Source organism: Zosterops lateralis, assembly GCF_965231275.1.
Source record: "Zosterops lateralis genome assembly, chromosome: W".
In the NCBI taxonomy this organism is placed as follows: domain Eukaryota; kingdom Metazoa; phylum Chordata; class Aves; order Passeriformes; family Zosteropidae; genus Zosterops; species Zosterops lateralis.
The window spans coordinates 26,414,355-26,428,891 of NC_139801.1; the positions used below are offsets into that span (position 1 = coordinate 26,414,355).

General features: G+C 46.1%; 1 protein-coding gene across 6 annotated transcripts in view; it reads right to left on the reverse strand.

Moving 5' to 3' along the window:
• The window catches only part of LOC310922190 (transcription factor RFX3-like), a 214,089-nt gene that overhangs the window by 99,879 nt on the left and 99,673 nt on the right, over positions 1–14,537 (reverse strand). Inside the window, exon 1 of one of the 6 annotated variants that reach the window (XM_083882607.1) lies at positions 4,270–4,334. The exons of the other annotated variants lie outside the window; for them this stretch is intronic. The gene's annotated coding sequence lies outside the window, so the exon portion shown is untranslated. Of the gene's footprint in view, positions 1–4,269; positions 4,335–14,537 lie in introns of those variants that run through there. 6 annotated transcript variants of the gene reach the window in all.

The following is a 14,537-nucleotide window of genomic DNA, read 5'->3' on the forward strand; positions in this document are numbered from 1 at the left end:
GCTTCTCACGCTGCTTCATGTAAACAATATTGTATTCTTAGAATTTATCGGTATGTTTTGCATTCTTGTTCTCTGAGAGAGAACTTGACTGATGGTCATATTGACCAATGGAGTCAGGAGGTTGTAACCTCTTTGGGCCAATCTTGGCCCTCTGTACAAAATGTATATAAGCCTTTAAAGTCAGATAATAAAAGAGCATTCCATGTTTCACCAAGCTGCTGCATGCTGTCCTCTGTGAAGGTCCACACCACGTCGCAACGTATTGCCCCTCTAAAGGCAGGAGTAACACAGCAGTACTGGGGAAATACTTGAAAGAGAAGTGCCAAGGAGATTCCAAAGACAAAAAGATTATTGCGATAAGCTGGGCCCTGGCATATGCTTATCGTACGCTGCTAGATACTGTGAGGCAGCAGAGAGAAGCAGGGGGGCAGAGAGATAAATCAGCAGCTACCGCAGTCACTTAGCAGCTAAATCAAACAATAAGCCTAAGACGGCAGCTAAACCAGAAAAAGGCTAATTAGCAGCATAGAGGAAAACCAATTTAGGCTGCTGAAGAGTAAAAAGACATTACCACTCAAGTAAAGAAGCTACCCGTAAAAGTCCGCCATGTAAATGCCCATGTCCCCAAGAGTAGAGCTACTAAAGAGCACCGAAACAATGAGCAAGTAGATCAAGCTGCAAAGATAAATTTACATTGGCAACACAAAAGAAAGCTGTTCCTAGCTCGGTGGGCTCATGATGCCTCAGGTCATCAGGGCAGAAATGCCACCTATAAGTGGGCACGAAACCAAGGGGTGGATCTAACCATAAACAGTATTTCTCAAGTTATCCATAACTGTGACATATGTGCTGCAATCAAGCAAGCCAAGCAAGTGAAGCCCTTATAGTATAGTAGGAAGTGGTCCAAATATAAATATGGGGAGGCCTGACTGATTATATCACACTACCCCAAACACGTCAAAATAAGCGCTACGTGCTAACAATAGTAGAGGCCACCACAGGGTGGCTAGAAACCTACCCTGTACCTCATGCTCAGCCCGTAACACCATTCTAGGCCTTAAAAAGCAAGTTCTTTAGAAGCATGGTACCCCTAAGAAAATTGAGTCAGACAATGAGACTCATTTCAAAAATAACCTTATCAACACCTGAACTAAAGAACATAGTATTAAATAAGTGTACCATATCCCCTACCATGCACCAGTTGCTGAGAAAGTAAAAAAATTCAATAAACTGTTAAAAACCACCTTAAAAGCATTAGGTAAAAGATCTTTCAAGAATTGGGAGCAGCATCTGGCAAAAGACACTTAGTTCGTTAACACACGAGGTTCCACCAACAGAGCAGGCCCTGCCCAGTCTAAGCTCCTGCATACAGTAGATAAAGTCCCTGTAGTACATGTAAAAAGTTTGTTAGAGAAGACAGTTTGAATCAATTCTGCCACAAGAACAAACAAACCCATCTGTGAAATTGTCTTTGCCCAGAGACCAGGTTGTACATGGTGAGTAATGCAGAAAGATGGAACAACATGATGTGTACCTCAGAGAGATCTGATTGTTAAATGAGAACCATGTATAAATATCACCTTTTATTAAATGTCACTGCCATTGTCTGTATATAGCTGTATATTGTTTTTATATGATATATGCATGTATAATGTGTGTGTTTGTAGAGTTAGAATTCAATTAGTTTTGAGAAGTTGACGATATAGTAATAAGGAGTAGAATGTCCTAGGGTGACTATGATGCTTGTATCCCCAATCGTCTGTTCTGTGTGTGCTGTACCTTTAAGACTGGTTCTGGAAGTGAGCAGAGAAAGAAGAAGCGCGCAGTTTGTTTTAGAAAACTATTCACTCCTCTGCAGTTTTTCTTCATCCTTAGACTGTGCGTTCATCGAATGCACAGACAGCGGTCAGAGTTTTTTTTTCCTTTAAGTTAGTCTAGCTAGCTGGGGCAAAAAAGCTTCCTAGACTGTTTTTTTTTTCCTTTTTCTTGGGACTGTTTAAATCTGCTCCGGACTGAAAACCCAGAGGAGTACCAGGAGCTGCACCTGTGCCCCACTGGGCCTGAACCTTGGCATTTTCCAGCACCAAAGAGACTGAGACTGATAGAGCTGAGAGAGCTGAGCTGACTCCCGGCAAGGAATTCTCTCAGTTTTGCCATCTCTCTTCAGAGCAGCGAGAGGTTTTATTGTTTCATGTTATCAATTTCTTATGCTTGTAGACAGTTTGTTTGTTAAATAAATAGTTTTTTCCACTTTTCTCCGAAAAAATTCTTTTCCCAGACTGGCTGGGGGGAGGAGCCATTTAAGTTTGCCCTCCTGAGGAACCCCCATTTGGAGGTTTCCTCCCAAATTTGCCCTAAACCAGGACAAATTCTTATAAAGGTAACCCCTTTTTATCACCCTGTGTCTGGCTCATGATTTTAGGGCCAGGGAAAAGGCATCATTACAGAAGTCCAAATAAATGACATCGGTAGTCCTTCCCTTGTCCACTGATGGAGTCACTCCATCATAGAAGGCCTCTAGGTTGGTCAGGCAGTACTTGCTCTTGGGGAAGCCATGCTGACTGTCCTGAATCACCTCCCTGTCCTCCATGTGCCTTAGCATAGCTTCTAAGAAATATTTATTTTTTTTTTTTACTCTAAGGGTGGTCAAACATGTATTGGGTGTGGCTGAGCTGGAATTCATTTTCCCATAGCAGCCCTCCTAGTGCTATGCTTTGCATTGGGAGCTAGATAGATGATGATAACACAGCAGTGTTTTGGCTGCTGTTGAGCAGTGCTGGCACAGTGTCAGCACTGTCTCCTCAACATCCTCCCCCCATCAAGGGGCTGGGAGTGGGCAAGATCCTGGGAGGGGACACAACTAGGCCAGCTAACCCAAATTAACCAAAGGGATATTCCATACCATATGATGTCAGCTTAAATATAAAAGCTAAAGGAGGGAGAAAAAATGGTGGGCATTTGTTATTTATGCTTGCCTTCCAGAGCAACCACTTCATGTGCTGAAGCCCTGCTTCCTGGGAAGTGTCTAAACATCACTCACTATAGAGAATAATTTTTTTTTTCTCTGCTTATGTTCATGCAAACTTTTGCTTTTGCTTTAATAAACTGCCTTTTCTCAACTGATTATTTGTTTTCCATCTTATTTTCTTTCCCCTGTCCCACTGGGAAGGAGAGTGATAAAGTGGCTTGGTGGGCACCTGGCATTTAGCCAAAGTCAACCCACTACATGTTCATCCTGTTTGTTTCTCATACTGAGTGCATTGGTGTACAAGCATTTCAGCTATGCTCCTGATCCCTAAATCTAAATGTAAACATTCCCTCTTTCAGTTTAAAACTATTGCCCCTTGTCCTGTCAGTACAAGCTTTGGCAAAAAGTGCCTCTCTGCCCCCTTTATATATTGAAAGGCTGCAATAAGGTCTCCCCAGAGCCTTCTCTTCTCCAGACTGATCAACACCAAGTCTCATAATCTTTCCTCTTATGAGAGGTGTTCCAGCCCTCTAATCATCTTTGTGGTCTTCCTCTGGACTTTCTGTAACAGAACTGGATGTTGTACTCCAAGTGGGGTCTCATGAGAATGAAGTAAAGGGGGAGAATTCACCTCCCTCAAACTTCTGACCACACTGACTTTTATGCAGTTCAGAATGTGACTGGTTTCCTGGGGTGCAAATGCACATTGCTAGCCCATGGCCAATTTTTCATCCACCAGTATATCCCCAAGTCCTTCTCTTCAGGGCTGCTCTCAATCCATTCATTCCCAGTCTGTATTGGTACTGGGGATTGCCCTGATCGAGGTGCAGAACCTTGCACTTGGCCTTGGTGAACTTAATGAGATTTGCATGGGCCCACTCCTCTCTAGACTGTCAAAATCACTCTGAATGGCATCCCATTCCTTCCCTTTTCCTGTCTATTACCCATGCTGCATGCATTGCTACAGAGGCACTTTAGTGGGCCTATTGACCTTGTCAGCTTTTTAGAGGAACACAAAGGGAAGGGATGTCAACTGCACCACTCAGCTTGGTGTCATCTGCAAACTTGCTGAGGGTGCACTCAAACTCACTGTGTCATTGATGAAGATATTAAACAGTATTGGTCTTAATATGGACCCCTGAAAGACACCACTTGTCAGTGGGTTTCCACTTGAACACTGCACTGTTGACTATAAGTCTTGGGACATGGCCATCTAGCAAATTCCTTATCCATCTAACAGTCCCTATATCTCTCCAATTTAGTGGCCAGAATGTTTTGGCAGACCATTTAAAAGGGCTTACAGAAATCCACGTAGATGACATCTGCAGCTCTTCCCTTTTCCACTGATGCAGTCAGTCCATTGTAGAAGACCACTAAAATGATCATGCACAATTTGCCTTTAGTAAAGCCATGCTGGCTGTGCTAATCTCCTCCCTGTCATCCGTATGCCTCAATATATCTTCCAGGAGGATCTGTCCCATGATCTTACTGGACACGGAGGTGAGGTCTACTGTTTGGTAGTTCCCAGGGTGGTCCTTTTAACATTTTAAAAAAATGGGCGCAATGCTTCCTTTATTCCAGTCATCGGGGATGTGGTCTGACTGCCAGAACTTCTCAAATACAATGGAGAATGGCTTAGCAACCACATCAGCAAATTCCCTCAGGACCCTGGCATTCATGTTGTGTGGTCCTGTGGATTTATGTATGCTCAGGTTTCTTATGTGGTCGCAAACCTGATCTTCTCCCATGATGGGAGGGACTGCTTCCCCCCTGTCTTGGATACAGACCTCAAGGTTCAGGTTGTGAGAAGAGAGATTGCTGGTGTCAGGGTGGTTGAAGTCCCCCAGGAGGATCAGAGCCTGTGAGTGTGATTCTTCCTGCAGCTGAAGTAAAAATGCTTAATTGACATCCTCACCTTGATCGGGCAGCCTGAAGCAAACACCAACCATGAGGTTTCCTTTGTTGGCTTTTCCCTTATTTTTACCCAAACGGTCTCAACCCATTTAGTACTGGTTTTCTAAGACAGCTCTCTACAGTCAATCCATTTTTTTACACAGAGGGCAACCCCTCCATCCCTTCTTCCTTGCCTGTGCTTTCTGAAGAGTTTATAGCCATCAACTGCAGTGCTCCAGTCATGCGATTTGTCCTACCAAATCTCAATGGTAGCAATTAAATCATAGCTTTCCAGGTGCATAGTAGTTTCCATCTTTTCCTGTCTGTTACCCATGCTGCATGCATTGCTACAGAGGCACTTTAGTGGGCCTATTGACCTTGTCAGCTTTTTAGAGGAACACAACCTAATTCCTTTGTGGCATTTCACAGACGTCTCTCTGTTGGTTTCTAACACATCAGTGGCCTCTGGTTCTTTTGTCAGGATGGCAAATCAACCCTTCAGTGCCTTTTAGTAAGGAATCTTTAAGATTCACAGAGCATCCACTATTGCCCAAAAAAGTATAAAACTAGTGCAGATATTCTTCTACTCCCTTTGAGCTGGGCATGGGGAGTGAGGAGTGTGCACACGACAATCTTCAGAGCATTCTTGATATATGTATGGGCAATATCTTTGCCCCAAGTAGTCTGTCCCTGCTTCCACCCTCTGTGTATTTCCTTTTTGTGTTTGATTTCAGTTTGGAGCTCCATTTGCTTGGATGGTGGTAGCTGTTCCCCAGACAGTTTGAACCATGGGAAGCCAATGCCAGCAGCAGCAATAGCAGTAGCAGCAGCAGTAGTATTTGCAGTGTGCTGAGAAAAGTGTGATGCTTATGAAGCCCTGGAGGGTGTTTGAGAGTCACAGTATAGCTAGTCTGTAGCTGGACAGATAAATCTGGCTATAATAATGTCCTGGGGTGACTTTTTGATGCTTGTATCCCCAAGTGTCTGTTCTGTTTATGCTGGATATAAAGTTCTACACCTTTAAGACTGGTTCCAAGAGCAAAGGGGGGAAAAGAAGAAGCGCGCAGTTTTTTTGCAGAAACTGCACTCACTCCTCTGCATTATGCTCCTAGACTGTGTTGACTACGGATAGACAGCAAGAAAGAGCTCTCTTTTGCTTTTTAGTCAGTTTTTGCTAGCTGAGGCAGAGAAGTTCCCTGGACTGTGTTTTTTTTTTTCTTTTTCTTAAAACTGTTTAAATCTGTTCTAGACTGAAAAACCCAGAGAACACCTGGAGCTCATGCCTGCAGCCCACTGGGGCCCAGGATGGCATTTTCCAGTGCCAGAGGGACTGATAAGAGACTGGGCAAGCTGAGCTACAATCTACAGCAAAGACTTTCTCAATTTTGCCATCTCACTTCAGAATGGTGAGAGGTTTTATTGTTTAACATTATTCTTTTTTTTATGCTTGTGAATACTTTGCTTGTTGAATAAACAATTTTTTCCACTTTTCTCTAAGGAAATTTTTTCCTGCACCAGTTGGGGGAGGGGGCCACTTAAATTTGCTTTCTAAAAGAACCCCATTCAGAAGTTTCCTCCCAAAATTTGCCTTAAACCAGGACAAATAAGAAACCCAATTTGGTTTTCCTAGTTCAATAAACAATTCCCTAGGTGAACAATCATATGATAGATTTAAACTCAAACAGAGACCTCAACCAATCCCTCCCAACCCTAAATGCAGACATATCATTGGCCAGGGAGATGGGTGGTGTTAAGACCCAGACCAATCAGTGTCTAGATCCGAGAGTTTTTGAACTCCCTATGTAAGAAGGTTCTGAACAATAAAACCAGCTGTTTGTCTTTTGATCAAGAAGACTCGAGTCATGATTTCTGTCTCCAACCTATGACTGCACATAACACGTGGTGCCCCCTGTGTGTGAACGACAGCCATCCCATGAGCAGAGTGGGGAGAGACCAAACAGCCCATCAGGCTGTATAAAACCATGGCGACGTGAAGAGCTGACCAAAAATGGTGTGAAGAGCCGACCAAAAACGGCATGAAGAGCCAACAAAAAACCTGATTCCCCTTTGTAAATACAAAATGGCTCTGAAGACATGGGACAATGGTTTTCACTGGAAGAAAACCCCATCGTCAAGGTATTGATTCTCTTTGTACCTAAATGGGGAGTAAAGTATATGCAGCAGGCATTGCTAGCCTTGCTGGCGTGGTCTGGGAGCCATGGACTGAACATTATAAAGCCCTGAAAAATTGTTTTGGACTTGCTGGGGCAGTTGGAAGCCGAGTGGGATGCAGAGACAGCAGTAAAGATGCTGCGGACACCACCTGCCGAAACACCTGCCAAGGACGCGGAGCGGGGCAGAGCGGTGAGTGAAAAACCGAGGGGAGAAGGGCCATTATTCACCAGAGCTCCCCCACCGGGGCCAGGTCCATCCTCAGAATGCTCGGGGCCCCCCATGCCCCAGCTACAAGGACCATCTTTGGGCTGTACACCCCTTAACGCGCCGCGGAGGCAGCCTGCCGAAAAACCAGATGCCATGCACTTCGGACACGGATGACCCAAGATGGCGGAGAGCACATGACACTGGAGTCACTCATCCAAAATGGCAGAGCGCAGGAGGTAGCCTGTAGGGGGAGAGATGCCACGCTGAGCATGCAGGAGCACCAGCTGGAGTTGCCCCTGCCGTGGCTTTCAGGAATTCCTCCGGTGCGCCCACAAAAAAACGGAGGAAACGGCGCTGCATCACCAGAGGCCAGAAGAGGACAGCCCCACCACCAGAACTGTCCCGGCATTGCGCTCACCCACCCTATGTGTGGAGCTGCCGGGGCTTGGGGCCGCAGGCTGCCGCATACTGCTGCATCCGCAGTCGGGACTTGAGAAACCTAGGAAAAACTGAGGGAGCCAACACTGCAGTCAGCACTGAAGTGGGAGACCCAGCTAGGACAGGCAGTGCCCGAGACTGTGAGACATCACATCATGCTGGCTGCGAGTGGCCCCAGAAACCAGCAGAGCGAGGCAGCAGCAAAGATGGCGGGGGGGAGGGGGGGGGGGCAGGGCTGTGGAGCTGTGGGAGCACAGTACTGAGCCCATGGCCCCGGCAGCAGTGGCCCCAGCAGAGGCAGCAGCCGCAGAAGCAGTGCCACGTTCCCTGCCCCCCCCCTCCCCCCGCGACGTGGCAGGATTTGCCCAGTAAGGCGTGGGCACCATCTTGTGGGCTGGGAAAGGCCTACGAGCTGCCTCAGAACTACTATCCCCAACCCCTGCTGTCTCTACTGCTCCTGCTGTAACCAGGGTCCCGTTGCTATTTCCTGCGATGGTGAGGGGGAACTAGCACAGCCCACTGCAGCTCACCATCCTAGGGGGCTCCCAAGTGGCACATCCCCCCCTTACCATGACCAGAGAGCAGGGCATTAGGCAAGATGGCCACAGGGAGTGGCGAGTGCCCTCCCAGCCACCGCAGCCACCACAGCCACCACAGCCCATTCATCCGTGGTTATGCAAGTGATCAGCATACAGAGCAACCCCAGAAAAGACTACCCACAGAATTGAGACGCATTAAAATCTCCTTTGGTAATGTTTTCAATAATCGGATACAACAAATAGTTGCCATAGAAACAGATGCCAAATCGAATGCTGGTTTCTATGTACTTTTAACAGTTTTAGTCCTAATAATAAAAATAAAATTTGGAATGTTTATCTTGTAATGTAGCAGTGAGGGGCCACCTCCGTGGCCCCCCCAGACCACCTTAAAAACAGAGCTCCATTCAAAGAAACCCGGCACCGCGAGCTCCCCCCCTCCCCCCGACGCCGGAGCGAAAAAGACCGTTGCCGAAGCAGCTGGCGCTGCCGCCGCCGCGAAGCTGGCTCCCGGCCGCTCTGGCCCGGACCCCCTCCGCCGCTGCCGCCGCTGCTGAAGCGGTATCGTGTGTCCCCACAGTCCCCGAGGCTGCCGAGCCGCCCGCCCCGGCACAGCGACCCCCGGCACGGCTCCAGCCGCCGAGCAGTCGGCTGCCCGGCCCGATCCCCGGCGCGGAAAACTCCAAAGCCCGCAAAACCACCACGTGGCGCGCCCAGACCGCCGCTGCCGCGGGGCTGGTGTCCCCGCGGTCCCCGCCAAGCTGCCCGCCCCGGCCCGAACCCCCGCCGACACTGCCGCCACTGTGAGGCGGCGTGAAACTTCCAAGACGCCATGTCTGGTTGCAAAACTGCCATGAAAAGCCCGCAGCCCCTGTCTCCCAGGGGGCGACCCTGTACATGCAAATTAGAAACCCGAGGTGCATCTCGGGACTCTTTTAACACCAAAAACCCCTTATAAAAATAAAACTAAGTAAAATTAAAACACACATAAACCAATACTAAGCCGTGTAAACCCTAGAGTATCAGGGGAACTGATTTTTCCAGTTTCTATGACTCGCTGTGACTTCAAAGTGCCAAGCCAGAGGTGAGACCCCGAAGAAAACAAAGGAATTTCAGAACTCTGGGAACACTCCCAGCGAGGGAAGAGTTCTTCAGCCCTGCTCAACTTCCTGCAGCAGAGCTGACCAGCACCCTCCTCCTCCACGGCGCAGCAGCGGCTGGCCACAACCCCTCGAGCAACCATTGTAAGAGCTGATTAATAAAGGCATTTTAAGGAGATTAATATTATCTCTGCCCTTTTATATATAACACTAACAATACTAAACTATCTTCTTTTCAAATGTGCATCGACGTTTCAGTATAATACTGTGTAATATTTAAGGGATTTATTTTAATTTAATAATTTTCTTCTGTATAAAACTCACAATAATTTTCTAGGCTATTTTTATCCCTCCAAAGAAGAAAGAAGAGGCATCAAAGTATTTACTTTCCTCTTCCAAAAGTCCTACAATTTCAGTTGAGATTTCAAAATCCAAATTAAGTTTTGTTCTCAGTCATCTAAAGCTGTGTGTAGTGGTGTGGGATTGGGTTTTCTAATTCTGTATAATTTTTGTATCCCAGTTACTGTAAGTGTTCATCCACCCCCATCCCCTTTCCCAAATACCTGTAGTTAAGTCACATAATGGGTTTCCCCCTTTCCATAGTATGTCCCTTCTATAGCCCTGGATCCCTCCATTGTATTTTCTCAATACCCTAGCCCAGTGCTTTGTCTCTGCTGGATAGCCCTGGCTCCAGTCTTCGAGAATCTATTGTATCTTATCATGGACACTTGATGGCCCTGGCTAAAGCCAGGTAAATTGGCCAAGGCTTCAAGTTTCTACACGCCCCTCTTATCCCTAAATGGCGAAGTCACACCCCGTCTACCTTTGTCAAACCCCCTCATTTCCATGAGTAACACCCCTGTTCATAAGAGAAGGAGGGACCCAAAATCGGGACTCTGACGATCACTCACACCCACACTCAAGCCTTGAACACCTCGGCTTTCACGCTGAATAAACACCTTCTTTACCACCAAGTGTGAGTCGCTTCTTTCTCTTAAGCAAGCACGCTCCTGCCTGGAATCCGGACCTGCCTAAAACTTCACCATATCACAACAGAGCCCAGCTAGCCAGTGGGCTGCTCTGGGAACCGTGATAACTGACGCCCAATTCGTGGGGCAGAGGATTCCGACAGCCCTCAGCACAGCGAGATGAGCACGTGCTCGGAGAACTGGGATCAGGAGCTGTGACCAGAAGCATTGCTGCTAATCCGCCACCGTGTGGCAATTCAGGATACAGAATTAAAGTAACTCTGGCTTGTTTTGCATCACCGAAAAAAACACCCTCGGCAAGAAAAGGACAGCCCTCTCGAGTACCCAGAAGGGGTCCTTTCACAGGCGTGGAGCAGCCACAGCGAAAACTCTTCTTTCTTCTTCGGACAGTAAGTTAAAAAAAAATATTTTTTTAACTATGTAAGTTCCTGGTGGAACAAGGGTGCCTTCCCCTCATAAGTAAGGAAATTAAGAAGTCGTTTGCAAGTGCACCGATTCGCAAAAACTGTGTTTCGTTTTGGGAAATCCGTCCTCTTTTTTTTTTTTTTTTTTTTTTTTTTTTCTCTACGAGAACATAGCTTCAGGGGGGCTGTGGGCTTGCTTTTCTTTCTCTATTGCTCTGCAGCAACACCTTGTGGCCGCGGCGGCGCGGCCACCCCCTCCCCCTCGACACGTGGTTGGGTGGATTTGTCTGCTGTAGTTTTTTCTTGTTTTCGCTGTGTGTAACATTGTAGCGAATTTTAACCTCTAACACCATGGGTGGGGTAAATTCTGCTACAAAAAAGAGTGTCTATTTAAGGATTTGTTCTCAGCTTGCAGAAGCTGATGTTAAGTTTTCTAAAAAGGACTTGAAAAAGTTTCTAAAATTTCTCTTTAATCAATTCCCTGAATTGACTGCTAAAGATTGTGGTAATGTCCAATTTTGGGACTCAGTGTGCAAACTTTTTACCAAATTATCCTATGCTGGAGAAGTAGAAATTGTTAAATTTGCTGCCTGGCCACAGCAGCTTAGAGCAGCTGTGGTTCGTGAAAAAAATGAAAAATTTAGAAAATCGGCAAAAAACCCACAACCCTATAAAAAGAGCTGCAGTAATAAACTCTTGACTGTTTGTTGAGAATGTTTAGTGAGTTCCTGGCGTTTCTGTCTCCAACCAATGACCCCAAATGTAATATTTGAGAAGCTTTCTGGGCCCCCAATACCCTTGGGCTCTGTGTGTGTGTAGGGACTGGCCAGTAGTCAACAGGTCTCATAAGAGGGGCATGAGAGAGTTGGGTGGTCCCCACTATTGGTGCAGCTAGTTCAAACCACAGGAATTCACATATAACTGGCCTCTAGGAAGTGCCAGTGACAAAGTGTGGTGCTGTAGGGAACAGTGCCTGAGAGGAATGGTGCAAGAGCTTGTGCAGCAGTTCAAGCAGAAGGGTGCATGAGGAAGGCAGCACATCCTACTAGTTGTTGGACTGCTACTGTTGGTCACCCCAAATAGCTGTTGGCTGTGCAAGCCTATCCAGCAGCTTGAGGTCTCCAGGGAATTATAGGACCTTATTAGGCAGTGTTTTGAGGTTGTTGAAAGAATGGTGGTAGAGACCAGATGAGGCGAAAAAGAAAGACTTAACGGAAATGCCGTGGAAAAAACTCTACAACTAAAAAATAGTTGTTGGAGTGGTATGTATGTATCGACGTCGAGATGCGTGGGGAATAATTTCACCAAAGACACACATACCCACCAGGGAACTTGCCCCCCCTTATTATTCCCTGAGGTCTTACATATGTATGACATTCCACAGTCTCCCTTTATACATATTCATTCCCTGACCCCGCCCATTCTCGCTCGGTATGGTAATTAACTCCACGCCTTTCTGGGCATGCTCAGTCCATTGTGGTGGTCATCAGGCCGTGGTGGTGGTCTCCTGGGGTTCACCTCTTCACCTTTATCTCTCCCATGTGTGCTTTGGCCCTCTTGGCACGTTTTCCAGGGAACATACCATCTAAGAGTCTGTGTTCTTTTCTTTATCTGCGCCCTTAACCCTGTTATTCTGCTGTTTAGGCTAGTTCTTCTGACTATCGCCAAGGCTCCCAGTACTTGTAGTGGTAAAAAAATATGCAAAAGGGTAACAGTCAAAGCATTCAGTGTTCACTAAATGTCTTCTAAAATGCAATCTCATATATTCTAAAATACTACTTGGAATACATTCTAACATACAGTATATGTTCTTAAATCTACTATAAAGGAACAGCTGGGATTTTTCAAATCTATGTCTCATTAGCCTACACCCTAAAACCTCCATCTTGCTTTATATATGTTACTACTAAAACCTTAAACTCTAAGTTTTCCACCATGTGATATTACACACTTCTACTCAAACTACACACCCATAATCCCAGTGCTATCATTCAATTATGGAAGCCTTTTCCAAGGCCTCAGGTCAAATGTAGTGTTTTCTTGGGGATCAGTGCCTGTCAGCATAGAAAGTCTAAAATTCTCAGTACCCAGGGTTCCAACAAAGATCCACTCTTAAGGGGAAAGGAGCACCTAAGATTCATAAATGCTCATGTTCAAAAGGAATGACCAAAGTCAGAGGGTCTGCAAACAACGAGAAAGTTTTATTAGTAAATTACACACTTGGCACAGAAATTGGTGTTAGTCCCTGACCTACTCTATAAGCACACGGCAGTGGGTTTTGGATAAAGGGATAGGGTGAAAGGAAAGACAGAAAGGAAGACATTAAAGAGTGGAAGAGAAAAAGAAAGAGAAAAAGAGATCACCAGTCCTGGTTACAGCATCAGTCCAGCAGCATTGGTCCATCTGATGAGATGTCCAGGGTCCTGGGGATGCTGCCTGGGCTTGGGGGGCTTGAGGGGTGGGCACATTTTTATGGATAGGTTTCTCTGCCCTGAAGACAGGTTTCTTGGTTTCTATGCACATTAATTCTCATGCGCAGTCCATTCTTTCAGACCTTTCTGGAAATGAGCCAGAGGGCTTTGAGGGTCTTTGGTAGTCCTAATCTCCCCCTATAATCTATGCCCACTTCTTGACCTCATTCCTGTGTTTGCACTGTACTGTGTTGTGCTTATCTCCAGGAACTACTGTTTATCCCAGAAAAGTGCTACCCTACCTCTGCATGGCCCCCTGTCCTAGGGTGACTGATGCTGGTATCCCCAATCGTCTGTCCTTTGTGTGCTGTATGTTGTGTTCTGTACCTTTAAGACTGGTTCTGAGAGTGAGCAGGGAAAGAAGAAGCACACAGTTTGTTTTGAAAAACAGTGTTCACTCCTCTGCATTTTCTTCTTCCTCGGGACAGTGTTGTTTGTCAGATGCATGGACAGCAGCCAGACAGAGAGTTGTTTTTTCTGCTTTTACTTAGTCTAGCTAGCTGAGGCAAAGAAGCTTCCTACACTGTTTTTTTTCCTTTTTCTTGGGACTGTTTAAATCTGATCTGGACTGAAAAACCCAGAAGAGGACCAGGGAGCTGGCACCTGCGGCCCACTAGGGCCTGGACCTCAGCATTTTCTAGCACCAAAGGGACTGGGACTGAGAAGAGACTGAGAGAGCTGAGCTAACTCACGGCAAGGACTTCTCTCAGTTTTGCCATCTCTCTTCGGACCAGCGAGAAGTTTTATTGTTTTATATTATTCATTCCTTATGCTTGTGGGCATTTTGTTTGTTAAATAAACAGTTTTTTCCACTTTTTTCCAAGGAAGTTCTTTTCCCGGACCAGCTGGGACAGACAGGCCATTTAAGTTTGTTCTCCAGAGGAACCCCATTTGGAGGTTTCCTCCCAAATTTGCCCTAAATCAGGACACCCCCCTTTTCAGGCCAAACCTTGTTTTTTCTTATGGCGGCCAGTCCTTGGCTGGCTCCACAGCCATCTGGTTTTCAGTATTTGAGACATACACATTGTCCCCTTATCTTCTGGGAATCAAGAGTTCAAACGGTCTCACATTGGACTGCTGTTTATAGTGTTGTTGGAGAATGAGCTTTAGTCATAGTAATTTTCCATCCTGGCTGCAATTTGAGTCAGTAATTTTCTTTGAAGGTCCAATAACAAAAATATTATTCCAGTTCGGTTGTTATTCAGGGAGGAAAAGTAAGTTTCTAAGGCTGTTTGTTAAAAAATAGAAATCACAGAATAAGCTGAGCTGTTAGTTCCTGGGGACAGTGTTTCTCATAAACTCAATAGGGGCTTAGTCCAAGTGCAGTTAGTCAAGGCCAAGGCCTAATGAGCATTT